Source organism: Protopterus annectens, chromosome 14.part0 (assembly GCF_019279795.1).
Source record: "Protopterus annectens isolate FY-2018-M chromosome 14.part0, PAN1.0, whole genome shotgun sequence".
NCBI lineage: Eukaryota > Metazoa > Chordata > Ceratodontiformes > Protopteridae > Protopterus > Protopterus annectens.
Window position 1 is genome coordinate 333,334,036 of NC_056748.1, and position 19,257 is coordinate 333,353,292.

Sequence of the window (19,257 nt, forward strand, 5' to 3'; positions counted from 1 at the left end):
CAAAGCCTAGTCGAACCCATCAATTTCACCTATACATAGGATGCATAAAAATGACCTTCTTTTTTCTGAAGTATTTCAATAACATAAATGTTTTTTCACTGACCTTTGTTCTCATGATCAGTTTCTTTCTCCTTTACTATATCCAGTCCATCAATATATAAGCACAGTTTCGTTTTATTTCTTTACTCTCATTTAGCAGCTCCTAAGAAGTGCAAGCATGGCTTCCTTAGGTAAATTATTCAATTTGACACTCAGTTTCACTCTTGCTGATATTAGCTGTTCCCATAGTATGTTATCAGCTATCATAGCCTCTAACATTTCTTGCAGGCCAATTTGGAGAATATCTTTATTCATCCTGTGACTGACAGCCAAATCCCGTGGCTCAGTGAAATATTACACCTTTTCTTTTATTATAGTTGGTACATTACAGCCACTATTACTACAACTATACATTTCCATTAATCTATGGTCAAGCAATAAACTTTTTTCATATCAGGAATGACCAGGGTACACATCCTTCTACTATATAACACGCTACTGGAAGCCACAGATGTGACTTTTGATGGATAGTGACAATCCTAGTTTATGTCTATTTCTCCATAAGTGAAGAAGATATATGTCATGCATTGTGTTTCAACAGATTAATATATGAGTTACTGCTGCAGAAATATTTGACTAGTTTTAATGAGTTTCACATGGCACCTTACAAAGGCCCTGAAATTAAATTTTATACATAAAGGAATGTTACATTTGTATATGTTGCAGTGGCTTTTATGACTTTACCAACATTATGTGAAGTCTACCAAGTGAGCTATTTTCCAATATATCTATGCACTGCATATACAGGTGTTACTGGTCATTTATCCGTATCCTTACAAAGTATTGTGGCCACATCATACAATCTGTATGGCTACCAAGTGTGTGTGTGTGTGTGTGTGTGTGTGTGTGTGTGTGTGTGTGTGTGTGTGTGTGTGTGTGTGTGTGTGTGAAGCAACCTCTCCTTCAGTTGTTATGGTCAGGTTTCATGCTAGGCAGAGAAATGTGCCTGTACTGACCAGAAAATGTTTGTAAACAATCTGCAGGAAGTTCCTGGGACTACAGCAAATGCTTCAGTGCTTCTAGTAATTCAGAACACATGTCCTTTAAAAGTATATTGGTGCACATGAAAATGAGAAATAGGCCACAGAACTTCTTTCTAAAAAATTATTTTATATCTTATTTGAAGAACCAGTATTTATCACTGACAATACTGCCTTCTTTATAAGTGACCATAAACTGAGCAAAACAGATAGCACGCTTACCGTTGGTGTTGGAAAACAAGCGGGCTGTGGATTCTGTTCTCTCTCCAGGTGATTAGATTGCTGACATTGCAGTGCAGTATTGGAAGGGGGGGGGGCTGCACTCCTAATTATGTGTCCTTCAAATGAAATGTTTGATTTGGTGATAGTTCAGCTGGATTTCACAATGACCTGGTAAATGCCACCTCAGATCTCCCCTGAAAATAGATCACTAACCCAGTAGGACTATCTTGGTTAACAAAGAATAAATAAATAAATGCATTAATTAATTCAATAAAATATAATTTATTTTTAATATAGTTCCATATTACATGCTATTTTATATGCTTGTCATTATTTTACATATTGCTTTAACAAACTGGATATTAAACTACAAGGCTTCTTCCAGCATGTATATCTCCATTTGTTCAGGTTGGCCTTGTGGACCAATGCCATGCCTGGCCTTGGCTTCCCAAACTGCACCTTCACCAGGCACAATTAACAGACTGGTTACATTCTTAAGATGTTTATCTGCAGGCCCCTGTCACTGCTAACCTCCTCACTCCTGAACTGATGACTCTTCCTACTCTTCCTTGTAACAATTCAATCACCATTCAGCAGGCTATTTTTTTTTTTATTTTACCTGACAAAATTTTCTCCAGCACTGTTTTTATGCTTGCACTGGCTAAATCTTATCACTGAAACATATGTCATCCCGATGACATTGCATGGTTCCTTATCCATCAGCTGTTCATATCTTGGCCATTGACTCCTACCTTCGTTTTATCGTATTTTAATTTTCTAGTCAATATTCTTCATATTTTTTTAATTCTTGAGCTTTTTCTATCTTTCTTTGATGTAGTCTCCTAGTAGCTAAGTAAGAGCATATAGTTCTCATTCTGGATAATCTACTTTTCAAAAATAAAATAATACTGAGCACTACAGTGCTATATTCATAAGTTTTGTTTTCCAAGTGAACCACTAAATCATATAATATTCCTATCTGTTTACCAGCTGCAGCAGGTTTAGCATGAATGCCTCTAATGAATGATTTTTATGGTCTCTCTAATAATCTTTTCACTTCATAAGCTGAACTCTTTTCCACTGATTTGGTATTTCTATGTCCTACTCTTCACTATACATAACTAAGACACAAGGTCACCCTGTGCCACCTTAGTAATGTGTGCTAATCCTCACCTTAACCCTGCCCCTTTCACAGTCCTAACCTTACACCTTACCTTAAAAAATACTTCTCATAACACTGCCACTACACAAGACACACTCAGACACACAAACCTGCACAACACACACTACCAACGCTATATCCCCTTACCTAACCCCAACCCTAACCCTAAAATCCACACACTGGAACATAAACATATAAATCCTATTCCCTCACCTACTCCTGACCCTAACTCTAACTCTCAAATGCATACTCAAACACTATCACCCTTTCTAAACCTCACTCACCCAGCTCAATGAAACATTTCATCAACAGTTTGACCATTCGGCATTATATACCAACCCTAGTGTCTCTTGACCAAAGGCACTTTTGAAAAAATGCAGGGAAACCATATTTTAGCATATGTACAGCTGAGTGGGTACTAGAACAAAACTATTCAAATGCAAGTATTTGAACAAAAAAATAAATAAATAAAAAATAAAAACAGTTCTTGCATCTCTTAGATAAGGGAGGGTGTTTACATCTCCCGCATCCCCTGCTACATATATATATATATATTCATATACAGTCAGCAGAGGCCTGGGGAGAAACTTTGTAACCAAACAAAATCCCTAATTATTAATGACAAGAATAACTATTACACTGGCCTCCAAAACAATAACAAACAAAACCTCAAAAGTTCTGGCACTCTTATTTTTTTCTCTTATCAGCCTTGACACCAATAATAACCCTGGCCCAATCCAGAAAAAAACATCAATTGAGATAGCAGCGCTCTTCAACACATATTCCATTGAAACTATAGCCAACCTTACAAAAACATTTCCCCAAACTGCCACTAGTACCAGCCCATCTTCTTATGAATAATCCATACAAAACTTTTCTACTCCCACTTTTAACTTCTCCCCTATATCCACCTCTGCTATAACAAGATATCTCCTCAAGCTCAAGCCAAGGACTAATGCCATTGATGACCTTTCTCCTGAATATCTTCTGATTGCAGCCAAAGCCAATTCTTAGCCAATCAGCATACATCTTAACCAGTCTATCCAAGAGTCCTATGTACCTACCCTTTGGAAAAAATCATACATTCTCCCACTACATAAAGGGGGCAACAATACCAATGTTTCTAATTTCCACCCAATAGCCATACTCTTCCCCGATATCTAAAATCCTTGAAAAATGTCTACACTCCCACCTTTTAAACTACCTACATAAAAAACAAAGTATCTTACCTACCCATGTTTTCTGGTCTGGCCATAGCACTACATCAGTCCTTATACCCTTCATTGAAAGAGTAAATCAAGCTTAAAACTCTGATAAACTTTTATCCACACTCTTCCATGACCTCTCCATGGCATTTGATATACTTTCCAATTCTCTACTTCTCACTAAACTGACTAACCTTGGTGTCAACCCCCCATTATATTGGTTCACTAGCTACCTCAAAAATAGACAACAATCCACCAAATGGTACAACACCTGCTCACCTTTTCTAAATACATCTACAGGTGTACCCCAGGGCTCCATACTAGGGCCCCTTTTTTCAACATATTCATTAATAACTTCCACTGTTCTCTTACCAGTGGGTCAGTAATACAATATGCAGACAACTCAACAATTATTTTCATTGCTAACTCTACAGCTGAACTTAAATCATGTGCCCAAGATGCCTTCTCATCCACTGACACCTGAATCACTAACAACTATCTTGCCCTTAAACCCAACAAAACTAAGCTTTTACTGTTCACTCCCGAAAAAAATACCCTAAATAAGTCTGAATTCACCATTTACTCTCAAAATAATACTATCATAGAAGTAGTCCCCCACACATATCTTTTAGGGATCACCATAGATGAAAACATAACTTTTGACTTACACATCCACAGTAACGTCAAAAAGACCCTACAAAAACTGGGCACCCTCTACAAGCATAAACATTTCCTAAACAATTCATATAAACAAACCCTTGCTTCAACACTTCTCCTACCTTGCCTCCTCTATGGCACTCCCATCCTTACCAACATTCAGTCCTCTCTGAAAACAAACATTGAGACTTGTTACAATAAAATTGTCAAGTTTGCAACCAACGCAAAATACTCCTCTCATCACTGCTACTCTCTCCACTCATTAAACTGGCTTGAACTTCCATATTACCTCACATACTTACAATTAACTGCAGTACACAAAATCATCTATAAGCCTTCAAGCTGCCCAGCCCTCTATCAGTGCTAACTCTGTACCAACCCAACAGACTGATCAGATCCAAAAAACTATTTCTCTTACAGGTAGAAAAAACAAAACTTCCATCTGGTCAAATGCTTTACTCCTACACTATAGCCAAACTCTGGAACTCACTCCCATCATCCATCAGAACAATTGACAATGCTTCCTCCTTCAAAAGGTTTTTACACCATCATCTTTCCAAACCATGGCAATACTCCTGCACCTCCTCTCAACCTTCTATAACCTGAACTCCTCTACAAAACGTTTAACCTAAACTTAACCTAATCCACCCACATGTACACTATAAATGAAGCAAGATTTACATCCCCCTAAATAACTATACTTCCCTAGCTTTTCCACTCTACTGTACCTATGCTAATACTCCCTTTTAATCATAGGTTCATAGGTAGGTACTAGGCTATTGGCCCTTGGGCCTATATAATCCTAGCCAAATGGTACCCTGGCTTTCACCACCCAAGAAAATAATTTTCATGTGCCCCTGTCAAGCAGAGCCAAAGAAGTGATCCCCAGGGTGAATTTCCTATCTCACATCCAATCATCAAGATTTTTCTTGAAGAGTGCTAATGTACTTTGTTTGATATAAATAGGTAGTTTGTTCCACAGTATGGGAAGTCTCTTGGACAGGAATCTATCCCTCCAGCATGTTCTGTTTATTGTGGTCACAAGGTTTAGGTCCCTAGAGCGTATAGCTTGGGGGGATTGGGATTTCTTTAAGTGGAGGATGTCCAACAGCTCTGGGTTGGACATAGCTTTGTATGTTAGGCAGAGATCGCCTCTGAGTAGGCGATATGGAATGGAGTAAAGCTGGAGCTTTTTGAGACAGTTGTTTGAGGCCAGTAATCCTCTTTGTGAGGTATTTCTGTGGCCACTCCAGTTGTTGTAGATGTCTTGTGAGGTACATACCAAAAGGGGCATTGTACTCTATAATGGGTCTAATGAGTGATGAGTAGAGAACAATGACCTCTTTTTTTCCTGGATGAGAAACCTTTTGTGATGAGATGTGCCATGTAGAAGGATTTCCTGACTACAGTGGTGATGTGATTATCAAAGGAGGGACTACTGTCCACCTTTGTTCCAAGGTCTCTTATCACACTTCTGGTGTAAAGTAGACTACCACCTATGTGGTAGCTCATGGGTACAGAGTTTTTCCCATTGGGGATGACAATGCACTTTTTGGCATTAAGCTTGAGGCCATGGCTTTGACACCAGGCATTTGTCTCAGTGAGGCCCTTTTGTAGGATGTCCACATCATTAGGAGTTTTGATTATGGCTCCTAGTTTGCAGTCATCTGTGAACTTCATTAGCCAAAGACCTTCTGTGTTAGCCTGTACTTCAGAGAAGCAGATACCAAACAGGAAAGGACCCAGGACTGAACCCTGTGGCACTCTATTTGTCACTGTTCTGAAGTTGGATTTGGAGTCTGCTACTTTCACGGTGTGGGTTCTGTCAGTGAGCCAGTTGGCAACCCATCTTGTGACATAAGGATTTATACCTAGTTTAGTGAGTTTATCTATAATTCCAGAGTGAGGGATGGTGTCAAAAGCCTTGGCGAAATTTAGACAGGCTGCGTGAACCACCTCACCCTCATCTACAACTTTGGTGACTGCTTCAAAGAAGTCTATCAGGTTTAGGAGACATGATCTGCCTTTTACAAACCCGAACTGGGTGGGGTCCAGAGTTTGTGTCATCGTTTATAAGTTCCATGATGATACATTCCATAGCCTTGCAGACCAGGCTCATCAGGCTAATGGGGCAGTAATTCCCAGGGTCCATGGTGGCTCCCCCTTTGTGGAGTGGGATAACTGTCCCTGTGCACCATTCAGTGGGTACAAAGCCTGAGGTGATGCTATGATTGAACATGGTACTTAGGTGGGGTGCCAGTTCATTCTGTAGTTCATGTAGAACGCAGCCTGGGATGTTGTAAGGTCCCATGGATGCTGTGTTCTTGGCTTTGAAATGTGTTTTTAACTGTGCAGCCATGATTATAGGAACTTTGCATTCTTCCAGTATAGAGATGGGCCCTTTAGGGGGCGAGAGGGGGTAAAGTTAGCACTTTTCCTATCTGCCAAGATGTTGGCAATATCAGTTGGTTCTGTATATTTCGTGCCATTGTGCTGTAACTCAGAGCAGATCTGAGTGTTGCCATTGAGAAGCTTGACATAGCTATAGAATGCTTTATGGTTGCCTTTAGAATCAGTGGCTATTTTGTTTTCATAACTAGCTTTGGAGGATTTTATGAGAGATCTCAGCTTCTTACTGAGGCTGACTAGGGAGTTCCTCCAATCATGGGATTTTACTTTTTTTGCAGCAGTTTCTTCCTTCTGTTGTAGAGTTTGTTTATGGCAGGGGACCACCAGATTGGCTTCCTTTTTTTGGAGGATAGCAGCTTGGTTCTGTTGGGGATTGCACGATCCATGCACTCGTGTAAGTACTTATAAAGTGCATTTGTGTAGAATTCAGCAGTCGTACCTCTATTGTCCATCAGCATGGGTGTCGTGAAGTTTGCCACTTCTGTCTTAAGAAGTGTGAAGTTGGCACACTCACTGCTGCACATTTGTATACTAGCCTATAAATGTCTAGTATTACCTAAGCTTTCACTAATATGCTAAACTAACGGTAGGAATCTTATTTCAAGAATACAAGTATTACTATTCTCTTATCCATACCCCAACATAGTCTAACAACCAGTTGTCATCCAATGAAATATTAACTATAAAAGCAAATGTTTTCTTTCCCTTGTGCCTGAATGCACATATATTGCATTCTTGATTGCATGTACATGTATTTTAATTTTCTGTAATTTCTAAATTTTTGTAATACTTTATTGCAATTCTCTGTAATTTCCCCAAAAAAGCTTGTTATATTTTTTGTTGTATGTATATTGTATGTACTCATGTTGGAGCATTTCTCCCCAGGCCTCAAATGAAAATGGCTTCACTTCGGCCCAGTGGAATTTCCTGGTAAACAAGTGCAAATAAATAAATAATCCGAAGTATTAGGGAGATATTTTTATCCTCTCCTTGGAGATGATTTCTTTTATTGTTGATATGGTCTTAACTTTGCTGATTAAAATCTCTCTCTGTTATTTTCCTTGACAGCTTAACAAATGTTTGCAGGGGGTGGAAGGGGGATCTGCTTAAGATGAAAGTGTGCTAAGAGTCAGCCTGTGTAGCAGTTTGATCCACATTACTAATTTCAATTCATATAAGGTTGGCACTGCAGTGTAGTCCCTTTTATCATTTTTACCACATTGTCAGATACGGAAGATGCTATCATAGTGCTAAATCTCTGCTGAACCTAAAAATAAATAACTGATTCATCCTGCAACACTATTTCCTAACAGCTGGCACTGACTTTCAGGCTGAAGTTACAAAAAAGTAGGTTTTGTGATTCTGTCTGGGAGTGTATTAATGAGATTCCATCTCTTCTTTTTCACCCAGCCTGCCTTTTAGGCAACAGTTTTACTTCTGTTTATTGAGTAGTGCTTATTTGTTTCCTGTCCAGAAACTCACTACTTCCTTTGATTTTTTCAGTTATATAATGTTTTACATTATTAGAAGTTCTTTGCAGTCTTACCACTTCTACATTTCCAGGTTAAGAAGGTTAGATTGGTGAATTTACTGTAATCTGAGACAAACCCCCTTATCTTCACTACCCTAGTGTGCTGTATCACTTTTCTCTAGATACTAGACATCTAGTTAACAACACAGGTCAATAGTCAGTGGATGGGCAGCCATGGTAATATGGTTTGGTACCATGCTCACTCTGGGGATAACTCAGTATCTAGTGAAAGCCAGTCAGAGGTTAGATGCATCTCCTGGATTGTAAGAGGATTTTTTTAATATTATAAAGGCAATACAAAGTGAATGCTCAACTGGTGTTGTCAGAGGAGACTAAGTTAAACTGAAACAAAGAAAGGAAATCCCTAGCTTAATGGAGGGGGCTAAGCTTATTTTCTAGTTCAGGCTCAACAAAAAGAGGAGTGTCCATACTGTTATATGCCTCGGTCAACTGGATGGTTGATGCCACTATCAAAGACCACCAGGGCAGATGGCTCATTGTAGTATTTAAAATGGTCCACACTAACATACCTGTGGTGAATTATTATATCCCAAATGACGAAGATATGGAGCCAATCACTGTCTTTCATAAAGCCATACAGGTGAGCAATGAATGTCATTGCCCATTGCTGACAGGGGGTAGCTTTAATGTAGTTATGTATCCAGTTATAGACTAGCTGGTATCATAAGATTGCCCAAAATGAGAAAGGCTCTTGCCTGTATGAAAAATAACTTCCTCCTGCAAGATATTTGGAGAGTGTTGCACCCTAGGGAACTTGATTATACTTTTTGGGCCAAGGGTATAGCGAGTCATCTGGACTGTTGGCTGTTTAACAGAACCTACTCTGACCACTCCATGGTGACTCTTTTGCATAAATTAGGTGGTGGTCAGGTTTCTAAGCCCCCATGAAGACTAGATCCACTGTTATTAAAGGGTAAGGAACACACTCCTTTTTCAAGAGTAGGATCAAATATTATTGGGGCAGAGGACAGGAAGGCCCACAAGGGGAGGAGGCCAAATGGCCAGCTTTTAAAGGCAAGTACAAAAGGTGGGCATAGTTCTCATACTCTAAGTGAGAGCAGGAAACAACAGCTCAGATAGATAGCATAAGTCACATGATTAGAGAGTTAGAGGCTAGGCACAAAGTTAGCGGCTGTCAAGACAAGGAAAGCTAGTTGTTCTCAAAAGTACAAAACAAGAATATAAACAATTGCAGTACTCCAAAGCTGTGGCAAGATGAGAGAGAATGAGGCTGTTCTACTGCATCAAAGGAATAATATCCCCCAAGCTGTTAGCTAAAAAATGTGAGGAGGCAAACATTAAGGCACTCGAGGACAAAATAGGCAAGCTTACACTGGACCCAAGGGAAATGGTAAACCTCTAAGCAGACGAATATAGTAGCATGGATATCCAGGGAATAAAAAGGGGCCTGAGTGAGAAGCAGTGTTGGCCTTCTCCTCATTCTTTGTACAGATAAGTTGATCAGGCCTGTATAATTACAGGAAGTACTGAAGGCAATAGACTCGCTTCCGGGGTGGGGAAGGCCCTACCTAGGACCAGATGGCTTGAACACTTATTTTTTTCAAGCTCTTCAAAAAATAGTTGAGATCCCCATTGCTGGCCTAATTCCAACATGCTCTGTAAAAAAGAAGATTCCTAGAGTCTATAGTCAGAGTTAAAGTAGTAATATTTCCTAAACCACATAGGGACAGGGAAAAGCCAACTGACTATTGGTCCAGATCCCTTCTGGACACCAGTTTTAATATTTTTCCAAGCTACTGGCTTAAAGGTTAGAAGCACTTCTTTCCAACCTCATCAGTCCTAATTATTTATTTATTTTGACATTTGTTGACTGAGTTTGTCTGACTGATCAGGTACCCTTTTTCCACAGAGGTCCAAGGAGAAAAGCTCCAATAGATACATACATGATATAAAATGAAATATAACATTAATCACATACAATTACATCCTATACTTAAACACAATACAATTCCTTACAGACATATAGCATGAAGTAAGATCAGTATAAAATATAACATCACATCAGGGACAAAGAATGTAATATGGCCTATTTTATAGAACTAGTACAGGATTAAAATAAAGTTAGGTAACATATGACAAGAAAAAGAGTAAAGGTAGATTAAGTTTGGTTGGTGCAACAGTAAGTCCAAGAGTTTAATAGGTTGTGTTTTAATGTTTTCTTTTAAACAGTTAGTGTTAGTAATCATTCTTATATATAGGGGCAGTTTATTCCATGCTTTAGCAAATGAGTGATTGTAGAAAAGTTTACCAATGTCTTTTTTTGTGTTTGTAATCTCCAGGAGGTGTTTTCAGAGCTACAGAGAGTACAATTAGGAGTGTAGAGAGAAATGAGATTTGAGAGAGAAGGACAGGAGTTGGGTTGGGTTAGGACAGAGTGAGTCAGGTGTAGATGTTGTTGGCGCAATTCTAGCCACTGAAGATCTTTTAGAGGCAGGAATAGTGAGAGCAATAGGATTAATTTGAAGCAAATCTAGCAGTTTTATTATATGTGAGTTCTAGCTTAGTCAGAAGATTAGTTTGTAGGTTTGTAAGAACTGGGGCAGCATATAATAGGTAAGTAGTAGATAGGCTTGTGCAAGAGAGAGTTCAGATTAATCTGTGAGGAATTGTTGCTTTCTATAGAGCAGACCAAGTTTTTGATGAGTCTTTTTAATGCAGTGTTGGATGTGTAGATTGAATTTTAGTTGGTCGTCTGTTATGAGGTTCATCTAGTATGGAGTTCAACCTTGATAGTTTGTTATTGAGGGAGAAGATGGTGAAGGTAGCTTTGATGTGTTGGAGAGATTTAGGGAGGAAGATTAGAAGTTTAGTGTTCTTAGGGTTGAGAAGGAACTGGTATGAAGTGAACCATTTTTCAAGTGAGTGGAAGAATTCTAAAGGTGAGCAGGTGAGGGAGATTGTCAGAGGAGGAAATTATTGCAGAGTCATCAGTGTACTGTATTAATGAGGAGTGAAGACAGGAAGTGTAGAAGTTCTTAGTGAAAATGTTAAATAGTAGGGCTCCAAGATTGGAGCCTTGGGGAGCCCCGGTATGGACTGGAAGGAAGGGGAGGATGCCAAGAGCCATTTTACAGACTGTAGTCTATTTGAGATGTAGTTAGCAAACCAGCAAAGAGCAGAGTTGGAGAGGTTAAGGCTAGAAAGCTTAGATAGAAGAAGGTTGTGGGACACAGTGTCAAACGCCTTTTGAGAGGTTAAAGAATAAATAGGAGACTAATTTTTTGTTGTCTCAAGATCTAGAGATAGTTTGTGTGAAATATATTAGTGCTGTTTATGTACTGTGCCAAGGACAAAAGTCATGTTGGGTAGAGGTTAGGAGATTTTCTTTTAGAAGATGATCTAGGAGCTGTTTATGAATGCACTTCTCAAGAACCTTAAAAAGTGGAGACAGAATGGTTATAGGCCTGAAATTGGAGGGGCCATTGGAGTTTCCTCCTTTATTTAAGGGTATAACATAGACTATATTCCAGATACCAGGAACAATGTTTTTATGGATAAAGCTATTGATTAGTATGGAGTTGGGATATGCGATAGATTCTGCAGCTAGTTTAAGGAAGAGAGGTGGTAAGTTATCAGCAGAAGGGGGCATGTTTTGAGTTTGCTGAGAAGTGCTCTGATATAAGCAGTCGGGACAGGCTTAAGAGAAAAATAGGTTGTGTTGGCAGATGGAGAGGGAGAGATAGAGGGATAGATACTTGTGTCGTTTTTAGTTAGCTTCTGAATGGAGTCAATAAAGAAGGAGTTAAGAAGTGTAGCAGCATTTAAGACAGAGCTATTGGAGGAGGTAGAGGGTACAGAGGGCTTACCTGGGTGTGGAAGCTTGTTAATTGTATTTCAGAATTTTGGGGGGGTTGCAGTGGGGTTATTTTGTGGCTTTAGGTAAAAGTTTTTTTTTTATCTTGGTTGACTTGTTTTTTTTTGTTAAATTCCAAAGTTCTCTGTAAGATTGTAGATTGGAAAGGGATTGTTTTTTTTTCCAGTTTCCAGTTTTTCCAGGCATTATTTCTTATGTACATGAGGGAATGAGTTTCCTTAGTTATCCAAGGTGCATATTTAGATTTAATTCTAATTTTCCTGACTGGGGCTAGGGAGTTTAGAGTGTTGAAGAAGATACTGTTGAATTTTAGTACAGCTTTTTCTAGGGAGAGGTCATAGAGGAAGGATCAGTTAACTGAGGAGAGCATATGGTTGAAGGTGTCTTGCTTGAACCTAGAAAGTCTGTGACAGTCTTTGTACCAACGGGATTTATTTAATTGGAGGGAGTGTCTTTGAATATAGGTTGGAAGGTGGCCACATAGGGCATCAGGCAGTGTGGTCGGGTTGTGGTATAAGTTTTGGCTGGAACTGAGTGTCCAGTCGAGTATAGAGCTAGTTTCAGTGTGTTTATTCAGACTAGTGGAGTAAGTGATCAGTCTGGAGAAGTCAAAAAGGTTTATACTGGCACTAGAAGAGTGTAAGCTTAGTGAATTCCTTCATATTGCCTAATATAATAGATTCATAGGCGATAGTTTGTGAGATAAAGAAGAGAAAGTGTTTGAGGGTAGGGATGTTGGTTTCCTGAAGGAATATAGGTGGAAGCAATGGCTATTTTTTATGATTGTTCAACTTGCACTTTGCTATAAGGACTTCTGCAAGGTGAAATTAGGTGAAGAGAGGGATAAAGGGTAGAAGGAGAGTTGTTCTGAGTACAGTATAGATGTATATCCCCCTTTTTTTTATTGTGTCTATCCTGGCAGATGATATTATAGCCGGGGGGGATTTCATTTTCAGATATGTGGGGTTTATGCCAGGTTTCTGAGAGGGTCAGAATATTGTGGGTGTAGAGAGATATCCAGGAATGTAGTTTGGTGACTTTATTTAGAATAGTTTGAATGTTAAGAGATGCCACAAGGCAGATGGTAGAGTCTCTAAAACAAGCAATCAGTTAGCTCCTGCATCATATACTCAGGCCAGCACCTTAAATTTAGTTTTTGCTCAAGATCCATGTACTAAACCACAATATTAAAAATAAAAAGGTTGCATTTAAAAACGATCTTAGTTTTCTACAAAAAGGTAGCACAATAAGCCAGTGGAAGGGAAAAAATAAGAGAGTCTTATTATTTCATTTGATTTCACAGGTGAGAAGTCCGTAATAACTGCAGGTAAGGCAGTAGGGAGAACACTATTGGAGGGAGGCACCTAATAGGAGACTAAAGTGAAATATAAGATAAAGGTCCTGGTGTTGTGCAGGTCACTTGTAATATGAAAACAGCAATATTAATGCAAGAGGTTTTAACTTATTAGAAGGACATTCACCGGTCAGGATTAACTAAAATGTGCTTGAGCTTGTAGGTCTTGATTCTGTTGGGGAAATTAAACTGGCAGACACTTCAGTTGGGAGGACCTTTAGGTTTTATAAGGGAACACAATAGAGACCTGTCGCAATATGAACATCACTGAATGTGCAAGTGATGTGTCAGCAGGAGCATATCATGAGAGGAGCACCTCTGATAGATTTTCAGAAAGATTTAGACTTGATTCATTGGTTATTTGTTTGAAATTATATGGCAGCATCAGGAAACCCTTAGGAATTCATTAAATGGTGTCAAGCACTATACAGCACCCCATCAGCTTTTGTGGTCATAAATGGAATGTTCTCTGATGCCACTGAACTGAAGTGGGGCTCAAGACAAGGTTGCCCTCTGTCCTCCCTCCTGTTTGCAATGGTGACTGCTGTAATTGATTCATATCTGTACATTTTTGTAAGATTAGATTCAGTGACATATTAGTAATGCTCACAACTTGGTTCACTGATGATTGTGCTGTGTGGTTAAGGAAACCCCACCTACACATCCAAGGAGTATTAGCTGTCCTGTATGGACTAAGATTAAAGGACTGAAGACCAACAGATTCAAGACTGGCCACTTTTCCTTAACTCAAGACTCATTGGCTTGGTGCAACAAAATCCCCAACTTCCAATGTCATTTACACACTCAATGCTAATACCTGGGCATTAGACTGAATATAGACCTCAGCAAGGTGGTGTAGAGTATCTCCAACCATTAGTCATTGAACTCAAGGGTAAGATGGAGACATGGATGAGACTGATGCTACCTCTTATTAGCAAAACTCAATTGATAAAAACGTGGTTCCTCTCGAAGGTGCTTTTTCTATTATGCAATGTGCTTCATAACACATTTGCCCCTCAACTGGACAAGACTCAAAAAATGATATCAAATATTCTCTGGGATGGAAAGCGACCATGCATCAGCATGAACAAGTTTTATGTCTCCACAGCAGCAGGGACATTTGTTGTTATTTGTATCTTTGAGTATGATGTTGATACAACTGGATGTTTTCTTGTGAGAACTAGGCAACTGAAACAATCTATTTTGGTTTATAACTGAACTAAGGCTGTGTACACCTTTTTGTAGCGAGATGAGAGCCTCCACAGTATTCCGAGTTTGGGACACAGGCAGCCTGGACCTGTGGTTTGACTCATAGATTTCCAGTGGTGACAGGAAGAACATAAGTATCTCCCCTTTGGCCTGTCTTTGACATAACCCTAAAATTGCCATTGAAAACCAGCCAATCTATTGGAAGGATTGGGTGAAGGCTGGTATTTTATATTTATATAAACATCTCTGTCTCTCTCTCTATATATGTATATGTATATATATATATATATATATATATATATATATATATATATATATATATATATATATATATATATACATACACACATGTATATATTTATATATATATATATATATATATATATAGAGAGAGAGAGAGAGAGAGATATGTATATGTGCATGGTTCTAGGACTATTCACTGAACCACTGAATCACATTTCACTGAAAGAAATTAGATTCCTAAATATAATAGGTGCCCCCACATCCCCCCTAACTATTTATACTAACTCCAGGGTCACACCACAGTCGGGAGAAGGGCATATATAAGTTTCTTTCAGTGAAATGTGCTTTCAGTGAACAGTCCTAGATTCATGTCCATGTGTGTGATGTGTGGGACTGGGATAAGAGACTGCTGCTGCTGTTGGATGAACTAAAAATAAGTTCTCAATGGCAGATAGCACATGATGGCACTAGTCTCAGCTGAGGGCCTCCATGGAAGATTTATCTACAACTTCTAGACTGGGCCTAAATAAGCAGATTAGTAAGATGAAGGCATGTGTCAAGACTTGTTACTCAAGAGGAATAGCTTATCTGGTTTCCAGCCTATTCTCAGTCTGGAAAGGCTTTTTGAATGATTGGTTGTCATTTATGCTGAAACTTTGTAAGAGACTCAACGCATGGTGTGGTCCTAAAATCAACGCAGACAAATGGAATGAATGCTAGTACATCTTCCAACTACAAAATGCAGCTGTTTATGGACTCAGGACTACATCTTACTTCTGCATGTATTAAACAATCCATATTAGTCATTGGACTGGTCTGTTACATGCTTTCTTTTACTATATTGCTTTCTCTACACATACTTATGAAGAAGTATTTTCATTGCAAACACTGTTTGGTTGTGACATGTATGATACTGAGTACCAACTGCTAGGATTAATAATGAAGTTATAAAAAATGAAATATAAAATCACTGCTAACTCCCACAGTTTTATAATTACAACTTTACTTCCTCTGAAGATGACGGCTGCTTTATACCTTTTAACAAAAGCTACTGTTTCTGAGATACCAGTGTTTGTGGCACGGTTTACTATCATAATTTTTGAAAAAATAACTTTCACAACATCTCAGACATCTTCCCATTTAAACCTTCAGACATTTAGAACTGCAATTAGGCTTTGCAGTTTAGACCTCTAAATGTTAACCATGTTAGCATCATATGTTGTATTTTGGAACTACAGTGTGTATGAATATCAGCTGAGCATTTCTGTGGTCATCAGTATATGTTTGTATCCCATGATCTTCATTGAAATTTTGAGTACTCAGATGTGGATAACACGTTAATGATGTTTGGTGCTTATATTCTTAAATGTATTTTATTACATCCTCTCTGTTTATATACAGCATCCCAATACTGTTATGATGTGTGCTTTTTACATATAATCAAATGATTTGCATATGTTTCTGGCTTGGCATGGCATTTGCTATATGCTCTTTGAAATTTCCTAGGTGCTTTTTGCTTTTCTGTTAACTTCAGCATAGATGCAATGTAATATGCTATTAACTTCACAGTATGCTTTGTCCGACTGTGTTTTATACTGGAGTTTGCTCATGCTTGGGTTGGTTTGGCCACAAAGGCGTAGCATATCAGATTTACAGGTGACCCACAGGAGCACCACTACCCCTATTACAGGACATAAATACATGTCATTGTGATGAGCTGGACAGCTATTTAAGAAATTGGGGGCTAATGCAGATGAGATGCTGTTGAACCAGCCTTGTGCTCATTAATATTGCAACCTGAACCCATAAAACCTGTAACTGCTACAGAAACAACGAGTGCTGAAAGGTTCTTGTTGCCCGATGTACCACATGGTGCATAAATGTAAAAAAGCAAAAAAACGAGCTGAGTAACGCAAGTCACCACAACACAAGTCAGGAAGTTTGAACCATTTACTGTAAAGTGCTTTTCGTCTCAGGCAATTCCAAGACTTCTTCAGACAAAGTACCAATACACACGCCCCTTCTTTTAACTTCCACAATTAAATTAAACATCACACTATTGGTTAAAAACATTAATTCATTAGATATGCTAAACCGCTCTAGGTCTGGAGCCACGAGCCCGCCCCTTTGTGAGCAAATCACAACACAGTATAACATAAGCAGAACTAGCTACTTGCATTCACCTTTATGCATAAAACAGTTTCAATCACAAACCTAAAAGGCAATACCTGCAGAAAAATTGTCATGCATTTCAAGCTAACTTTAGCATAAAGTCATGTTTTACTCACTAAGAGTAGGTCACAACACAGTATAAGAGAAACGGGCTGCTAGCATGTCCCTTTAAACGTTAACATCCACAAATAAATGTCACACCATTAGTTAAAAACATCAATACATTAGGTATGCCAACCAGCTCTAGGTCTGGAATCACGAGCCCGTCCGCTGTGAGCAAGTCACAACCCAGTATAAAAAGAACGGGCTGCATGCATTTGCCTTTATACATGAAACAGTTAAAAACATAAACTTAAAAGGCAGTACCTACAGGTAAAACTATCATACAATACAAACTGAATTAAAATTTTAGTCGTGTTTTGACCCCTGTGGGCAGATCAAAGACAGAGTATAGGAACTAACTGCATGCATTTGCCTTGTACATACAACAGTTACAGTCATGAACTAAAAGACAATACTCACAGATTAAAACTGTCATGTAATACAAACTGGATTTAAGCATTAGGTCATGTTTGATCCAATAAGGAGCACAAAGTCTAAAGGTGCAAGCCTGCCAGTTATGAACGGGTCACGGCACCGTTTAAAATTACAAGTTCCATGCAATTGCCTTGTTGCATAGAAAATTATACAACCACCTACCGAAAGGCAAAACCTGCCGATTCAACTGGTGTATAAAAAATACAAATGATAAAATCACACGTTAAGCCATAATTTGACCCAGTAAGCCTGTGGCTTATAAACAAAAACAAAAACAAAGCTCACCCACTGTATATAATCCAACTGATTAAAGCGAACGAGTTACAACATCTACTTACGTAAACAGTAGATGGGAAACAAAGCGGTCACAACTGGGCACCAAATACTGACAAATTTCAACCTAGTAAGAGTTGTTAGGTATGTCAAACCTGATGCACGAACAGGGGATAAATTTAAAGGTATGTTACAAAGTAAACGGCTACCATATACAGTAGGGCGCTACTATTACTTACCCATTAGTATAATAAAAACTAGTAAATACAGACTAACGGGAACAATTCAAGACTATTAAAATCTATTGGGATTGCCTGAGACGAAAAGCGCTTTACAATAAACGGTTCAAACTGCCTGACTTGTGGTGTGGTAACTTGTGTTACTCAGCTTGTGTTTTGCTTTTGTTTGTGAGCTTTCCTAGATGGTGCATAAATGTGACAGACAGAAGAGAGAGAGCTCATTAGTATTACGGCAATAATGTAGTCCACATTCGTGCCATGACTATTGTGAGACCACTTCAGTTGGAAATATTATATAGCAAGCAACAACAGCAAACAGTTACTCATCAAAAAATGCAATCTAACCCTTATTATATGTACATATTCATTCACATATTAGCTATGACTGGTGAGTCACACAAAGTACTTTTATTTGGGCATACAAAACAGGTCTGGCATGACTATTCCATCCTTCTCCAGTTGCCCATAACAACCGACATCTGCCATACAACCCTATAGGCTATGCTTCCTCACACCACAGCTACCTGTGGTCATATAGTAAAGTGCCATGAAAACATAATGAATGTCATTATTGTATCCCACAGAAAAATAATGCAATAGCAAAAAACCATAACTTTAGGAAATGACATTCACTGGTGCTTAGAAAGAGTACAGGAATATTTTTACTCTGCTGTCTGTTACCTGTGTCGTTTCTAGTATGGTAAGGTTTTTATACACAGCATGCATCCCAGTCCCACAAACTATTGTGCTATGTAGAGTGTTAACACCTCAGCGTTTATAACACAACATTTTCAGACCTTAGATGGACATTTCTGACTTCATATTTTCTGCCAGTGCTTTCTCACTGAGTAAAAGAATTTTTACTATGCCAGTCCATAGCACCATCTATTTAAGGTAAATGGACGTGTCCCTGCAATGACTGTATTATTATTTTATAATCAGTGCCCTCTACCTGCCAGGGTAGTTGAGTTTTCACAGTGCTGGAACACTTCGCTGCCTTGAGCTTTCTAATCCTTCACTATAAATTATCAATTTTCTTCTTTTTTTCTTTATCTTATTTTGTTCTGTTTTGCAGCAAAGAAAACATAGTGACCGAGATAGTAATAAAT